Source organism: Heterocephalus glaber, unplaced genomic scaffold (assembly GCF_053883595.1).
Source record: "Heterocephalus glaber isolate CG9 unplaced genomic scaffold, H.glaber_assembly_v1.0 deba00001666, whole genome shotgun sequence".
Lineage (NCBI taxonomy): Eukaryota > Metazoa > Chordata > Mammalia > Rodentia > Bathyergidae > Heterocephalus > Heterocephalus glaber.
In genome coordinates this window covers 4,536,597-4,554,613 of record NW_028258406.1, presented here as the reverse complement: position 1 = coordinate 4,554,613, position 18,017 = coordinate 4,536,597, and positions in this window count along the sequence as shown.

The window sequence follows — 18,017 nt, the reverse complement described above, 5'->3', positions numbered from 1 at the left end:
TACATTTTCTTATTTGATGGTATTTGTGGCTTTAGGTCTCCAGAAAGAAACTGCAGTAATTAGTGGATTAGTACAGTGCCTGTCTCTAAAGACTTAACTCTAGAGAAGCAGCTAAGCAAAGGGACATCATTTATGGATAACAAAGCAAAGTTGGTACTGTAGTTTGATAACAGCAAGTTAGTCACAAAACTCTGCCTGATAACACCTTCCTCCAGAACAGTTATCTGCCATTTTCTCTTTGCTTCAAGTGTCCTTTCATACTTGGCACAGCACCCTGGAAAGAGCAGTTATCCAACATTCACTTGTTGGTTTGCCTTGAATTATAACTTCTTCTACTCTGAATAACTATTGTCATCATTGAGCAATCAAATTCTTACCCTTATTTCATTTCTAAAATGCTTGAGTGAATTTAGCAAGATATGACCCACTGTGAGCCTCTGGCTAATATATCATCCCCATATACAGCCATAAAAACTCTCCCTCCTATTCCTCCACAGGTCTAGGATCTCTTCCAAGTGCAAAGTCACCCTGAAGTGCAAAGAGCACAGGTAGAATTGAGAGATTAGTGATACAAACACAAGGGTGGTCAGAAAGTGGTTGAGGGCAAGGGAACAACAGCGCTTGTCATGCTAAAGACATTCTCACCCAGAGCTGGCCAAACCTTTGTCTGCCAGCTTTGAAAATGCTGGCCACAATTTACCCTCAGTTTGCCAGAATAAAAGAGATTCTATTGTGGAGCTCTCTCTAGGCTCAGGGCAATAATTATTAACTGTGGCTTCCACAGGCTAGGATTATGCCAGGTGGAAAAAACCAGGGGCTTTAATCTGCTTGATCTGAAATGTCAAATTGGGCCTAAATGCTTCCTAGTGCTCTAAGTGCTCCTGGGAGAGCCAAGATTTTGTTGCCTTAGACCTTCTGCTCTCAGCTCAGCCTTTTCTTTTACACTTCCACACTAATTAGAATTCTTCGCAAGGGAGGGAATAATTGTTCTAGCTATTATGTACTATCAACAAGCCATTTCCAAGCCTTTACCCAAGTTCAGTGATTAGACTGCAGTGGGCATGCCTTCTGGTTACCCTCCCTTAGCCCTCCACACTCACTAAGTAGACAATAGTCAATCCTGTGGTTCTGAGATTGGAAAAATATTAGGCTTCCTTCCACTTTTAATCTCTATGCCCACCAAACACTGAGAAGGAAAGATCAAAGATGAGTCCTCCTCCTGGGACCAAAGGAAAGTACAATTCACTTTTACAAATGAGACCTAGAAAGCCCTTCTGAGGCACGAGGGGAACAGGCCTGAAGCAAAACAGGGTCACACTAGAAAATGGGGGCCCAACCCGACTGGCAACATGGACTCTCAAGAATGGGATGGGTTCCATGCACAAAACAGTAAAATGAAACCAGAGCCAAGAGCAAGAGGACATCAGCCTCTCCAGATGGAGACTCTGGATGGTGCTAGATGCTGCTGTGTGTGCCAGCTTGAGGGTGGCTTGTCCTCACCATTCTGTTGCCACTAGGAAGGGGCATGGGAAGTTACTAAACCTACTATAAACACAAATTCATTACCTTAGGATGTCACTCTAGTCTGTCTAGTTTTTCAAATTGTAAGGATTATTTTCCAAGAGTAGAGAGGATCTATGTGACTAAGCTCTCAAGAATAGCAAACATTGTGTAATAAAGGGTCTGACTCCATTTTTGATGTTTGACTGCTGACAGCTTTTCAAGCCCCAGCAACCCTTCCCTTCCATCTTACACTTGAACAAGCCATTAAGAAAGCCCAAGAGCTCCCTCCTTTGGTACCTACAGCAAATTTAAACCTCACAAGCCACAATCTGTATGTGAGAACCCACAACCAGGCCACAGGCCCCTAACCACTATGAAATCTCCCTTCTCTGCTTTCCCAAACTCTATGAGAGCAGGTCAGGAACCTCCCTTGACCTTCCAGAGAGCTCATTGTGTAATAAATCTTTGCATACCCTCTTGGTGTATGTACAGCATTATCTCCACCAGACCTGAGTTGTAGGTTCCCCCTACCTCTGTGGGTTGAACACCACACTTTGTTTAAAGTGCAAAATAGCAAAGCATACTTAAAAACTTAATCAGAGGCAATTTCCAAGACATATTCATAAGCATACAAAGGAATTTGCAATATGAGTTGCAAGATTTCATTTATATAAAAAATCAACATTTGTATGTGTGAGACAGAAAGAGAGAGAGAGAGAGAGAATAGAAAGATCTCTCTAAAATCTGCTAATCTTAGCCACTCCAGCAAATGCATGAAAAACAAGAAGGGGTAATAGGTTACTTTATGTTTTAATCTTTGTACATATATAAAGCTTAAATCATTTACCATAAGTGTATTATTATATTATCTAAGCCACTAAAAAAACTTAGAAAAAAATTAAATAAAGTATTGAACCTCAAATAATTTTTAAGATAACCAAAAAATGTTTTTTAATTCATCAGACAAATCATACAATGCTTTCAATGGAGACATCCTACCCTGACAAAGGTGTAAGGGAATGGGCTCGTTAGCATACCCAGCCAGCTATGGCAAAGACTCGAAACATATACACATTCATAACTCAAAACAATCAAACCCTTTGACCCATTCTATTCTAGGCATCAATCCCATGGCAAAAATCAGAACTATGCACAGCAATGTATATAAAAGAACTCCTATCCCATTGTTTTTAAAGTTGCTTTTTATTTCTACCTGTGGAACACATGCACATAGTTGAAGGACGATGCAAATCATAAGGCTTATAGTGGACACAGCAACCCCACTCCTGTGTTTCCTGCCCCCTGAGCCCATTGCTCAGATTTCACCCCTATTCACTTGATGTTTATTCTGATGCCTTCCTTCATATTTTTAAATAACATTCATATCTTGCTACTTCTTGATTCCCCAGTTTTGGACATAATGTATGTATTGTGGCTGAGATTTCAACTCTCCTTCATCATCATTCCCACTCATTCTTATTCCCTGTCACCTCCTCCTCTCAATATTATTATGCCATGGTATGAGGGCACACACTTGTAATCCCAGCACTTAGGAGACTGAGGCAGGAGAATCACTGCAAATTCAAGGCCAGCCTGGGCTACATAGTGAGTTCAAGACCAGCCTGAACTACATGGTGAGACCATGTCTCAAAAAACACATATATTGTTATGCCATAATGTTCACTTTATAGTACCATAGTTATTCATATAATATATTACCATATTGTATTCAGCCAAGAATTGTGCCTTGATTATATTTCCTTTTTTATGATAATTTGCCTAAAGTTAATTATTTCCTCTTCTTTTCTATGTAATTCTCTCTAATATTTTCCCAGTGTTCTCAAATGTTTATTAGTTAGCCCCCTCCCAAGAACTTCCTGGGAATCTCTTCTCTCTCCTCTCTTGTGAACACCATTTTACTTCATCTCCCTCTCTTTTTCCCCCAGTCAGTTTGACTACATCTTCCAACAGCTTCCCAAAAAGGTAAATAAAAAAGTACCTCATATTTTAGTATTTGTATGTCTGGAAAACCCTTTATCATTTCTTTTATAATTTTTATCTTCAATTTAAATTTCTCTCTTCTTAGTTTAATGTTGGACTTTCTGGATTGATCTTCTAATTTCCTTCTCTTTCTTTTATATTCTCTCTCATTTTGTTCCATTTTCTAAGAATTTCTCAACCTCAACCTCTAATCTTTTTACTGAGTTCTTTATGCTACCACCATATTTCTAATTTTAAAAGGTTCTTTCCAATCCCTTGATTATTTCTTTTTACCACATCTTGTTTTATAGATGCAGTATCTTTTATTGCTCTGAAGATATTAAATATAGATTTTTGTTTTATTTGCATTGGCTTTTTATGGGCCTTTTTTGTTTGTTTGTTTCTCTTTAATGTTGGATGAGTTCTTCAAGTGGTGATTCTTAGCCATATATTCACTTTAAAGGCCACAATCTCAAACTTGTTGATTGGAAGCTCAGTGGCCATGATTAAGACTAATTCATCAGTGGGAATGTAGCACACATGGGCATGATTTGTGGGATGTACTGAACTGGAAAATGTTTAAATCTAAAGTAAAAAAGGCTTGGTGAGAGATAAATGGGTGAAATTTGGAATGATATCTAGAATGCTGTATTTCTTCAGAAATTCTCTAAGAACCTGCCAGAGGTAAGGGAACCGGGTGAAAAGGCATCGTACAACTGGCAGTTAGAATTCTGGAGATAGGACAGTTAGAGATCCCTGAGGATTCTAAAGATTTGTGCTAGATTTCATCTAGTAGCCCTGATTTTAGGTGTGTCCTCCTGCTCTCCTTCTTTCTGCAGTACCACTCCAAATACTGTGATACCTAGTATGACTCAGAGAAGGGAGACAAATAGCCAGAAAGGGCAGTTAAGTGCAGAGGCTAAAAGAACTGTTAGATTACTGGAACTGTGTCCCATACTCCTCAGAATGCATGGGGCCGCAAGACCAGTGTAGTTTATTGACACTTAAGGTTTCCTAAAGATGAATCTTACTCTTAGGACTAACTCTAACCAGCACACAGAGATAAAATGTTGTAAGCTGGATAAAAAGTACCAGGGAGCAGCCTCACATAGAGCTATATTGCTAAAATAAATCTTCCTGGTAGCTGGTCAGATGCTCAATGTTTCTGCGTATTGAATTCTAGCCTATTTTTATAGCATGTGCTCCTATAAAGACACTTATTACAGCCTGCAAAGACCTGATTATGAAGCACAGCTACCGAAAATGAATTATGCAAAGTGAAGCTCTTGCAATCTTAATAAATATACGTGTTAACAAATATGCAAGAGAGAAACAATAGACTGATAAACAGCTACTACATCCAAAATAAGTGCTTACTATTCTAAGAGTATTATTTATAAATAACCCATATCATTTGGCAAACTTAGGTAAATGACATCCAGCAACTTTAAGCAGATGAGGACAGTTCAAGGTATGAAGAATTTACTCCTTTCCACCACTGGGAGAAAATAAAGAGAAGTCTTTTTGCTCTCTTTCTAGACTCTGGGCTCGAGTTGGCTTCATATCAGGATCAACCAGAAACTTGTTTCTACCGTTTCCTTTGGTTTCATTGGTACCTTGCTGAAAGAAATAGGGAGAAACATCCATAGAACAAGTTCAAAGATGGGTTTGGCATGATCTGAAAGATTTGGGATCCTTATTAGTCACTTGAAGCTTAAGGGTAGTGATTGATTTCTGTGGATAATTGGCACACCACACTGAACTTCACTTGTGTTATTCAGGGTTCTCCAGAGAAGCACAGATACACATGGGCACACATGTCCATACATTCATACATACTCACACCAACAGATGCCCCAAAGGAATTAGGAAAATTGTTACACACAATTATGGAGGCCAAGTGTGGGATCTAAAAGATCCCACTGGCAAGGTGGAGAAACTATCTGGTGATATACATTCAGTCAGAGTCTGGGGGTGATGATGTTTGCCCAGCTCAGAGACAGCAAATCCCCTTTGGGGCCCTTACAGATTGGACAGTAACCACTCACATTGGTAAAGGTGATCTTCTTTACTTAGTCTACTGATGGAATGCCAATCTCTTCTGGAAACACCCTCATAGACACACCCTGAAATGATGTTTTACCATCTGGGGATAGCCAAGTGGACGCATAAAACTGGCCATCGTGACTTTTTATATATGAGAAGTTTTGTAATGTATGACCCCAGGGAGAGATACTTAGTACAGATTCTATAGACACTCTATTGCAATTCAGATATGTATTTTATATAATGCCATGTATATACCCATGCATGTATCTACCCTTATCTAACTATGCCTATATTATAGTTACCATATGTATTTAAATGATTCTATGGAATACTCTCTAACCCTCAATGCTATAAGTGGATACCCCTTCTATGTACTGACATGGTATCCTATACTTGGTCTCTTTCAGCACTATGTATAATTGCCTATATATACATCTCACTTCTAGAAGTTTAGTTATGAAGACACATTTAGGATGTCATCCACAATTCTATGTCCTCTCCAATGCCTAGCACAGTGCTGGTTACATAACAGATATTCAGTGCTTACTGTATAAGGAGGGGCTTATGATGTCTTTATTCGATGCTTGCTTAATTTATATTCTGATTCTAGTTTAAATAATCTGGGGATAAATATGGAGGAGTAAGAGGAGAGCAAGAGTGGAAAAGTGTTAATATATCAAAAGAAATGGACTCTTCATATACTTAAACCTGCTTTTAGAACTCAAATATTGAAAACCACAACTCTAATATTGAAAAGCTGTTGAAAGGAGTGTACATTAATACAATCAATCACCTTAGTAGATAGTTAACGTTTAATTAACATAGTCTACAAACCAGCAATTCCATTTCTATATTGAGCATTTCTTGTCTATCTGTTCAAGACACATCTGCAAGAATATTTATCACAGCTTTGTCCACATCACCAGAGAAATGGAAACATGTAAGTGCCAACTGACAAGAGAATACCAAAATAATGGAATGGTGAGTGAGCTGGAATGAACTAGAGTTACACACAACATAGATTTTAAACCAGGCATGGTGGCATAGGCCTGTAATCCCAGCACTCAATAGGCTGAGGCAGGAGAATCACCATGAATTTGAGGCCAGCCTGGGCTACATAGTGAGTTCAATGTCAGCCTGAACTACAAAGTGAGACCCTGTCTCAAATACCAAAAATAAGAAAAACAGATTTTAAGTAAATCAGATTAACCCTACCCCTATAATGTGGATCTAATCATCTAGTCAGCTGAAAGCCTTCAGAGCAAAAGCTCAGGTATTTCCAAAGAAGAGGGAATTCTGCTTAAAGACTGTAACACAGAAATCTTGCCAGAATAGGACCCCAAAAGCACAAACAATAAAAGGAAAAATAGACAGATGGAGTTACATGAAACAAAAAAGCTTCTACACAACAAAGGAAACAATCAACAAAGTGAAGACATAATTTACAGAATGGGAGAAATAACACACCTTATATGTTGCCAATATCCCAAATATATAAGGAACACAAATTAGTCAATAGCATGTAACCAAATAATCTAAGTAAAAAGTGAGCAAACGATCTGACTAGATATATCTCAAAATAAGGTATACAAATGTCCAACAGGAATACTTAAAAATGTTTGCTATCTCTATTCATCAAGGAAAAGCAAATTAAATCTAGAAGGAAATGGCATCTCATGCCTGTTGGAATGGCTCTTGGCCAAGGGATGAAATATAACAAGCGTTGATGAGAATGTGGAGGAAAGTACTTGTACACTGTTGCTGGGAAGGTAAATTAGTACAGCCATTGTGGAAAACAAGAGATTCTTCAAAAAATTATAAAAAGAACTACCATATGATCCAGAAGTCCCATTACTGGCTGGATCTCCAAAAGGAAATGAAATCAGTATGACAAAGAGACTTCTGTATTCTCAGGTTCACTGTAGGGTTAGTAACAGTAGCCAAGGTATGGAACAACCAAGTGTCCATTAACAGATGAATAGATAAAGAAAATGTAGTCTATACACACAATGGAATACTATGCAGCCTTAAAAAATAAGAAAACCCTTTCATTTGCGACATCATGGATGAACCTGGCAGGCATTGTGTTTGGTAGAATAAATCAGATACAGAAAGACAAACACAGCATGGTCTCACCTATTTGTGGAATCTGAAAAAAGTCAGTCATAGAAGCAGAAACAGGAATGGTGGGTACCAGTGTCTAGATGGAGGTACTTGGAGGGAAAGAATATAAAATTTTAATTAGACCTGGTGTGGTGGTCCACATCTGTAATTCCAGCACTAGGGAGGCTGAAGCAGAAGAATCACAGCAAGTCCATGACCAGGCTGTGCCACATAATGAATTCATTGCCAGCCTGAACTACATAGTCAGGGCCTATCTCAAAAAGAAAACAAAACAATTTCCAGAAGAGAAATGAGTTCATGAAATTTATTGTACAACATGCTGAGTATAGTTCCTAACAATGTGCATAATTTTGTAGTTAAAAAATTGTTGGGAGAGTATATTTTGTGTTTTCTCCCTGCAGATAAATGACAGGTATGTGAGGTGAAAGAGCCATATATTAATTAGCTCTATTTATCCATTTGACAATGTATACATATATAAGAACATCATCTTATATACTATAAATACACATATCCTTTGTTATTCACCCATTAGAAATCATTAACGAGAGAGTCCTGCTTGTATTTTCATTGTAGCCTGCAGGCCTGTTCTGCAAATTTCAGACTTTCCATTTCCACAATTACACTGGCCAATTCCTTAAAATCTCTTCAGATAGATAGATAGACAGACAGACAGACAGACATGCTTTATGTACACACACACATGTATATATTGCCCCGTTGGTTCCTGTCCCTGTAGAGTCTTGACTCATACAAAGCACCAACATGGGTGAAAAAATCATATAAACCAAGTCCAGTGGTGTGGTGGCACCATAATTATAAAGTTCAAAAGAGGTAAAACTAAATAATATGTTTACAGATGGACATGTATGTAGAAAAATAACTGTACAAAGGCCAAGCCCCAGCTGCTTCGCTGAGTATCACCTCTGTGTCTGACATCCGGGAAGGAGTGCAGGCCTCCTTTAACGTAGTATGGGTAATGTTCTACCTCTTTGGTGGGTTGGTAGGATTATGAACATTCATTTTATTACTATGCCTTTCATTTTACATGTATATTACACATAGCCTTTTATGAACCAAATATTTATGATTAAAACTTTTTAAAATAACAGATCTTATAGGCAGCTGTAAAGGAACATTGTGTTGAGCTCCTTTTGGTTCCTTAGCGACTGTTTTTCACATAAAATATTTCTTCCTAGAAGCCTCTCTCTGTTCCCTTTCCTTTAGTAGCACTCTTGCCTCTTTTATCCTTGTCCCCCTTGTACTTTTCACAGCTTCTAATCCATTAACCACTCTGACATATGGATTTAAATGCCCTTCTTATTACACTCTGTTGGATCCAAGTTCTCCAGGTCTGATTTTCCCATCTCTGTCTCATAATCGGTAGCTTTTTTTGTAAACTTCATTTTCAACCCCTTCGTCTGGCTGTTCAGCTATCCTGTTACTCTCATCTTGCCCAGACTGAACTATGTATGTCACAGAAGAGTGCTAAATGGCTCGGTGCCTCCTTGGGCTTTGATTACTTCTCCTCTTAACCTTGTTCTTTTGGTTAAGTAATGCTTCTTGGCCCAAAGTTCACACCTGTACCCCAAAATGTCTTTCCTTCTAGCCTCTCTTTGACCTTTCTAATCTGGCTTTTACCTACTTCATTCCCCTCAAACACAATGCTACCAATTACCTCCTCCTGAGGGCTAAGCCGGCTGGCCTCTAAGCCAGCCTTTGCCTGTGACCTTACAGCCGCCTTTGATCTTGTGAAATGCTCTCCCCAGGCCCATGATGGCTCCCTCAAGGGCCAGCGGGAATGCACTCCTTGCCCAGAACATTAAGGAGTGGTATACAGCTGGCTGCCCTGAGTATTGTGCATGCAGCAAAGTAGCTCCCAGCTGAAAGAGAGGAAACCTGAGATGAGAATCAGTTTTTCACTTGAAAGCCAAATAAACGGATTGACTAAGCAAGCAGAAGTACCTTGAGGAAAGAAAGAACTGCCGAGGATTAGAAAATGCAGACCTTTTTCAAATGATTTTTCAGTATTTCAACAAATAGTGATTTAAAATAGAAATTTTGAAGGAATTTGAATTGGGTTCAAAGTTCACCGTAAGGCCTTGCCCCTCACACACATCCTTTTTTAAAACAGCATATTTGAGTTTTAGTTTTATAATTAATTATATGAGTAGCATATTTAAATTTTCTATTTGATTGGTTTTATTTAGATTTAGAAACAGCTGAAAATAATCTTCTCTAAACTCATACTTTAAAATACCTTCCCCGATGACCCTTATTGTGTTTTATCACATATTCGGAGTAGATGAATTGTGCGTGATATAGTTTGAATTTGAATTTATTTTTGGTACGCCACACTTAGACATTCAAGAGCACCCCTCATAATGTTGTTCAAATTATTATTGTTGATTTACCGCCACAACTTCACGTATTTCAGCTACACAGAAGAGAACTTCATTCTCTTTATGCCTGTGTTCCTCTCTTCAGTATTTTTACTCCTGCAGTTGTTTGTTTGTTTGCTGTTCATTTGTTTGTTTGTTTGATGTTTTGTTTCTTTCTTTTTTTCTGACTGACGGATTTGCTGTCTTTTCGTTTCCTCCCAGGATTTGACTAGCAGTAGTACTCATGCCCTCTCTGACATTACTTTGATTTGTTTTACATACTTGTTATTTTATTCCATTAACTTTTTATTTTGAAACAATTTCAAAGTTACAGATATTTGAAGTTACAGAAAAGTTACAAATATTAATAAAGAGCATAATACCCTTTTCACAGGTACACAGATGTTTACATTTACAATATTTGTTGTATCGTGTGTGTGTGCATGTGTGTGTGTGTGTGTGTGTGTGTGTGTACTATACATAATATTTCCCTTCTGGATTTTTTTGGACTACATCACACTCTTTTATCCTTTAATTTTTCAATGTGTAATGCCTAAGGCTATTCTTTTATAGAACTACAATGTGATTATCAAGTCCTAGAGATGTAACATTGGTTTGAAACATTTTATCAAAGAAGTCCATATTCTGATTTGTTAATTATTCAAAGTCCTTCAAAAATTTTTTTTCAAAATATTTTTTTCAGGTGCAAAATCCAGTCTAAAATCAGATATTCCATTTATATTGCATTAATTCTAAATTATATTATTATATAGGTTTATCATTGCAGCTAATAAGCAATCTAAGAGTAGTCATATTGAGAACACATAAATATCCTGTTCTTCATCACATTCTTTCCCCTACATTTAGCATCCACTGATGATCTTTGCCTGAATCACTGTTCACTTTGATACTCGAAAAATGGAAAGTGGAAAATGCAAAGCGAATTTCCAGCTCCACTATTTCACATACACTTATCTATCTGAATTATCGTATAAGGAAGAGCTCTCCTATTACCCATTTTTATTTACTATCTAATTGTTATCCATACAGACTCATATATTCTTATTTTGTTCCAATGGGTTATCTCCTTATTTATTTTGAGCCTTAAAATTGTTCAATTTGACCAGTAAAACCCTCTTTGAGTTGTATCCTGTGTCCTCTGAGTATTTCCATAGTTTTTTTTTAATTCCTTACTTTCCAGAATAAAAAGGGGGGTTTAGACTTACTCAGCTTTTACTTCCTCCCTCAGCCCTGGAATAAGTCATTTATTCATTCTTACCACTAACATGATTGTAGTACTTTCTGTGAACCAAGCACCCTACTAGATTCCAAAGACATGATGAAGAACAAAAGTAGACATTTGTGGGGGGCCTTGCCCCCCCGCTAGAACTCTTGAGTGCCTTTTACGGACATATCCGGGCCTGCTGCAAATCTACCCGGCAACAAGGAAGTAGCCCCAGTACCCTCCTCTTGCTCCTCCCCTCTAGCCCTACGGTATATATGTTGTAACAGCTTCTGCAATAAACGAGACTTGATCAGAAACCTGTCTTGTCTCCATCTCTCGTGTCCCCTGTCCCCTCTCATCCTCGCTCCCCCTCTAGGGTCTCCGTTGACTTACCCGCGGGCCGGGACAAGTGGCGCCCAACGTGCGGCCAGAGAACGGGGGATCCAGTGAAGGACGCTGCTCAGGGGCCCTAAGATTAAGATTGAGGAACAAAGAGCACACTCGACACGGGAGAGGCTTGCAATTGACGTGGACCTGCCGTCTTTTTGCACCTCGGTAAGTTGAGCAGCGATTATGGGACAGGGCATTAGTCAGCACGAATTGTTTGTGCAAGGTCTCAAGAAGACATTACAGGCACGAGGGGTAAAGGTTACAGTCAAACAGTTGTTAAGATTTTTTGATTATATTAAAGATCTCTGTCCCTGGTTCCCTGCTGAGGGAACCATTGACGAACAGAGATGGAAAAAGGTGGGGGAAGCTCTCCAGGATTATTATGCCACTTGCGGACCCGGGAAGGTCCCTATTGCGGCGTTCTCATATTGGAATTTGATTAATGATATTATTTCTCATAAAGCGAGGGATCCACTGGTGGCGCAGGCTATACAGGCTGGGGAGGTAGCTCTCCGAGATGGTAAGGGGCTGACACCCGCCAGTGATTCTGACGCAGTCTCCCGGGCCAATATGGCGCCGGGGCCCAGGCCCGTTGAGACCACGACTTCTTTGTCAGACAAAGAAGAGGACTTGATGTCCTTTGACAGTGACGACGATCCCGCCCCCGACGGACATGACGTCCCTTCGGACCAACCCCAAACGGCCACGAACCCTGCCAAGCCCTGTAGGGCAGGGCCTCGCCGAACCCCTGCTTCCTTGCTTTCCGCCACCGCCTCTAGGACAGCCCCACCCTCGCGGAAGGTTCCGCCCCTATATCCCTCCCTTCAAGCCTATCGTGGCCCGCCTCCGCCCCCAGATCCGCCCCAAGAGGGCTCCGGGTCGGAGGAGCCCGCGGGGGGAGCATTGTGGGGCGACTCCGGATATCCCCCTCCTTATATCTCTTCAGGCCCCGACACTCCCACTCTGGCATGTCCTGTTGTTGATCCCCAAAAGGAACTCCGGGACAAAATAGAATTTCTAAAAGAACAGATAAGGTTAGAAAAGGAACACCAAGAACTTATTACCCAGCTTGAAGGCTTAAGAACAGGCAAAGCCCATAAAAATGTCCGTAGAGAAGACAAACTTAAGCCACGACCCCCCGTTAGAGGGGCGGCCCCTAGGGTGCCATCCGGGTCGGGAGTATCCCTGAAACTTAAAAATGCGGAAGCCTTTCCCGTAACTAAAACTACTGACGCACAGAGACAGGCGTGAAGACACCACAGTGGTTTTGATTTTAAGGTCATTAAAAAATTTAAAACGGCTGCAGCTCAATATGGGGCCACTGCACCTTACACCATGGCTATTTTAGAATCGGTGGCAGAAAATTGGCTCACCCCAATTGATTGGCAGACTCTGGCCCGCGCCACCCTTACAGGAGGTGATTATTTATTATGGAAATCTAAATATGTTAAAAATTGCCGAGAAACTGCTAGGCGCAATGCTCAGGCGGGGAATGGATGGGTGCTTGACATGCTCCTTGGGGAGGGGGCCTACGCCGCCAACGACCAACAAATACAATTTGATGCGGGGTTATATGCCCAGATTCAGACCGCCGCCACTAGGGCCTGGAAAAAGCTCCCCTCCAAAGGAGACGTGAGTGCCTCCCTCACTAACATTCGGCAGGGCCCAGACGAGCCATTTGCGGACTTTGTCCACCGCCTTCTCACGGCGGCAGGCCGGATTTTTGGGAGCGCGGAGACAGGGACAGATTTTGTTAAACAGCTTGCTTTTGAGAACGCCAATGCCGCCTGTCAGGCCGCTATCCGCCCCTATAAAAAGAAAACTGACCTTTCCGGCTACATTCGCCTTTGTTCTGAGATTGGGGCCGCCTACCAACAGGGCCTTGCCATGGCGGCCGCCATGCAAGGCTTCACAGTCAAACAATTTTTGCAACGCCACGTCGGCAATAAGTGTTTCCGGTGTGGGGCCACCGGCCATTTTGCTAGAGAATGCCCGACCACTAAAATGCAGGGCCCCAATGCTCCGCCCCCCGGGCCCTGCCCCCGATGTAATCGGGGGAGGCATTGGGCGAGTGAGTGCCGATCCAAAACTGATGCCCAGGGCCGACCCCTTCCCCCTCTTAAGGATTCGAATTCGGGAAACGGGAAAGGGGGCCAGCCCCAGGCCCCCAACTCCAAACAAATTTACGGGGCGCTCAATTTTGCTCCAATAAACAGCAATCCATTTCAGACCTCATCAGAGCCACAAAAGGAAGTGCCGGATTGGACCTCAGTGCCACCACCCACACAGTATTGACCCCAGAAATGGGAGTCCAGGCCCTCGCCACAGGAGTCTTTGGACCCTTACCTAGAGAGACTTTTGGCCTCGTAATAGGCCAAAGCAGTAGTACCATAAATGGGCTGTTGGTTTACCCAGGAGTGATAGATAATGACTACTCTGGGGAAATTAAAGTTATGGTTTCTTCTCCCAAAGTTATTAATACCATTCAATCAGGCCAAAGATTTGCTCAATTGCTACTCCTTCCCCTTCTCTCTACCTCTAATAAGGCTCTAAACAACGCCCGAGGCAGCCAGGGATTCGGCTCATCTGATGTTTACTGGTCAGAGATACTTTCAGCACAAAAGCCTCTCGTGACCTTGTGGTTAGATGGGAGACAATTTTCTGGGCTGGTTGACACTGGTGCCGATGTAACTATCATAAAGGGAGAGGATTGGCCTCAGGCATGGCCATTAAAAGACACCCTCACCCATCTCGGGGGTATAGGTCAGAGTGAAAATCCTAAACAAAGTGCCAAAGATCTGACCTGGAGAGACCAAGATGGTAATCAGGGCACCATTCAACCTTATATCATTTCAGGGTTACCTATTAATCTATGGGGAAGAGACTTACTATCACAAGTGGGGATAATTATTTCCAGCCCCAATGAAATTGTCACTATGCAGATGTTTAAAAATGGGTACATTCCAGGAACGGGACTGGGGAAACACCCTACAAACCTTACTCACCCCATTGAGCCTGTCCCTCGGCCCCCTCGGGCAGGGCTAGGCCATTTTCCATAGGGGCCATTGACACTCCTGCGGCCCATGCTGAAAAGATTACCTGGCTCTCAGATGATCCAGTGTGGGTCGATCAGTGGCCCCTCTCTAAGGAGAAATTGTCAGCAGCTCAACAGTTGGTGCAGGAACAGCTTCATGCTGGCCATATTATTCCTAGCCACTCCCCTTGGAATACTCCCATTTTTGTCATTAAAAAACGGTCGGAAAAATGGAGACTCTTACAAGATCTTAGAGCAGTTAATAAAACCATGGTACTCATGGGAGCTTTACAACCTGGTCTCCCTTCGCCGGTAGCCATTCCCCTTGGGTATTACAAGATTATTATTGATTTAAAGGATTGCTTTTTCACCATTCCCTTACATCCTGCTGATCAAAAACGCTTCGCATTTAGCCTTCCAGCGACCAATTTCTGTACCCCAATGCAGCGCTTTCAGTGGCTGGTTCTGCCCCAAGGCATGGCCAATAGTCCCACCCTGTGCCAGTCATTTGTAGCCGCGGCACTCCAATCCACCCGAGACAATTGGCCTCAAATGTATATTATCCATTACATGGATGATATCCTTGTAGCGGGGCAATTAGGAAGTGAGGTTTTAGCTTGTTATGCTGACCTTCGATGGGCACTTGAATCTCATGGCCTCCAGATTGCCCCTGATAAGGTTCAACTAAAAGACCCTTATAACTACCTTGGATTTCAGATGAAGGGACGTCACATTTCCTCCCAAAAGCTTACCTTGCGGCTGGACGGTCTTAAGACTTTAAATGACTTCCAAAAATTGCTAGGAGACATTAATTGGCTTATGCCCTATTTAAAGCTCACTAAACATGACCTGAAGCCTCTCTATGATACCCTACAAGGTGATAACCACCCTACTTCACCTCGACAGCTCACTGCCGAGGGGCGCAAAGCCATCAGTACAGTGGAACAAGCCATTCAAAATCAAACAATTACTTTTATGGATTATAACTCTCCTTTACAGTATATCATCTGCAAAACCTCCCTCTCTCCCACTGCTGTCTTTTGGCAAACCGCTCCCCTTTTGTGGGTTCATCTCCCAGTTTCCCCTAAGCGGGTCTTTTACCCCTATTATGTTGCAGTTGCAGACCTAGTTATCTTGGGCAGAGACCATGGAAAGATGTACTTTGGAAAAGAACCTGATGTCATTATCCAACCCTACCCTAAGGACCAGGTCGATTGGCTTATACAAACCACCGATTCCTGCCCAATTGCTCTTGCTTCTTATTCAGGGTTATTGGACAACCACTATCCTCCCAGCAAACTTATTGACTTTGCCAACAGACATGACTTCATTTTCCCGAAGATCACTTCTTGCTTTCCTCTGCCAGAGGCTCTACCCGTTTTTACAGACGGTTCTTCCACTGGAATGGCTGCCTATGTGTGGGATGATAACATTGTCCAGTTCCAAACCGCCCACTCTTCGGCCCAGTTAACCGAGCTCCAGGCAGTCATAGCGGTCTTTACCGCATTTCCTGCCCGAGCTTTTAATCTCTTTACTGACAGTGCTTACATTGCCCAATCTGTTCCCTTATTAGAAACATGTGGACTGATCAAACTTGCCTCTCAGACTGGTGGTCTTTTCCTCCAATTACAAGATCTAATCAGAAAACGATCCAAATCCTTTTTCATTGGGCACCTTCGCGCCCACTCTAACCTACCCGGCCCACTTGCAGAGGGCAACCGCTTAGCAGACCTAGCCACAAGACCTCAGGCTTTTGCCTATTCAATAAATACTGATGCCCCCAGTCCGATTGACCAAGCACAGAAGGCACACCAATTCCATCATCTTAATGCTCACACGCTTCGCCTTATGTATAAGCTTACTAGAGAACAAGCTAGACAAATTGTTAAGGCCTGCCCTACGTGCACTCTGCACCTTCCTACACCTCATCTGGGAGTTAATCCTCGTGGCTTGATTCCAAATGCCCTATGGCAAATGGACATCACACATTACCCTAAATTTGGAAATCTTAAATATATACATGTCAACATTAATACATATAGTGGATTCATATTTGCCACCCTGCAATCTGGGGAAGCTACTAAACACGTCATTGCTCATCTCCTCACTGCCTTCTCAGTGCTTGGCTGCCCACAACAAATTAAAACAGATAATGGTCCTGGCTATATCAGCTCTGGCTTCTCCAAATTTTACAAACAATTTACAATAACACATATAACGGGAATCCCATATAATCCACAGGGACAAGGCATTATAGAAAGGGCTAATCTCACACTTAAAATTACTTTAGACAAAATAAAAAAGGGGGAATGGTATCCTACTAAGGGGTCTCCTAGAAATCTGATATCACATGCACTATTTATTCTTAACTTCTTAAATTTGGATGCCAAAGGTTTATCTGCAGCCAATCGTTTCTGGCAACCAGAGACGCAACGACAATTTGCCTCGGTGATGTGGAAAGACCCCCTGGACCACTCATGGCACGGGCCGGATCCTGTACTTATCTGGGGCTGAGGATCGGTGTGTATTTACTCCAAGGAAATGAAGTCAGCCAGGTGGCTCCCAGAATGCCTAGTAAAACAAGTTGATAGGTGTGCTGATGATGCCGATGACCTGACGTTGTCCAATCTTAACCAGTTAACAATGGCACCTACAATTACAATCTAATAATCATCAAGAGTATAGTATAATTCAATTTGGCTAGTTATATTTGGGTGCACCCTAATTTTACACACTGTCTTATATGTTTGTCTATTGTCTGTTGTTTGTGTTTGTACAGTTGAGCTCAATATGTTCCTTCCTCTTCAAAGGATATTCGCCTATTGTTAAATTGACTTATAGATAATATTATTAAACTAAAGACATGCTTTTCTTCCCAGGTTGTTAATTGATCAAAGTACCACTGAAATTTATTTTATGAAAGTGACGTGCATTGTTACCCACACGCAACAATCAAATTACAATTAACAGTTATAAAATAAAAAGATATATATTCTTAATTGTTTGTCAAAACGATTATAGATGGGAACTCCCTTTGATGAATATAGAAGTGGCCACCCAGAAAATGATTATTCTGGTCTTAATTCATTAAAGGGACCCCCTAGTAAATTTTATATTATATAATCTTATGGGAGACATATCACAATGAATATTATCTAAATATGTTATAAATTGATTGTATTGGTTGTCCTTGATATTTAAGCACTAAATATGTTGTTACAAAACGTTCATATTGGTTAAGTTCTGAATATGTTATTGTAGCATGTCCACATTGGTTATCTTCAAAAGCTTAATCAGGGTAGCTTAACTCTCTTATTCACAGTCTAGCCTT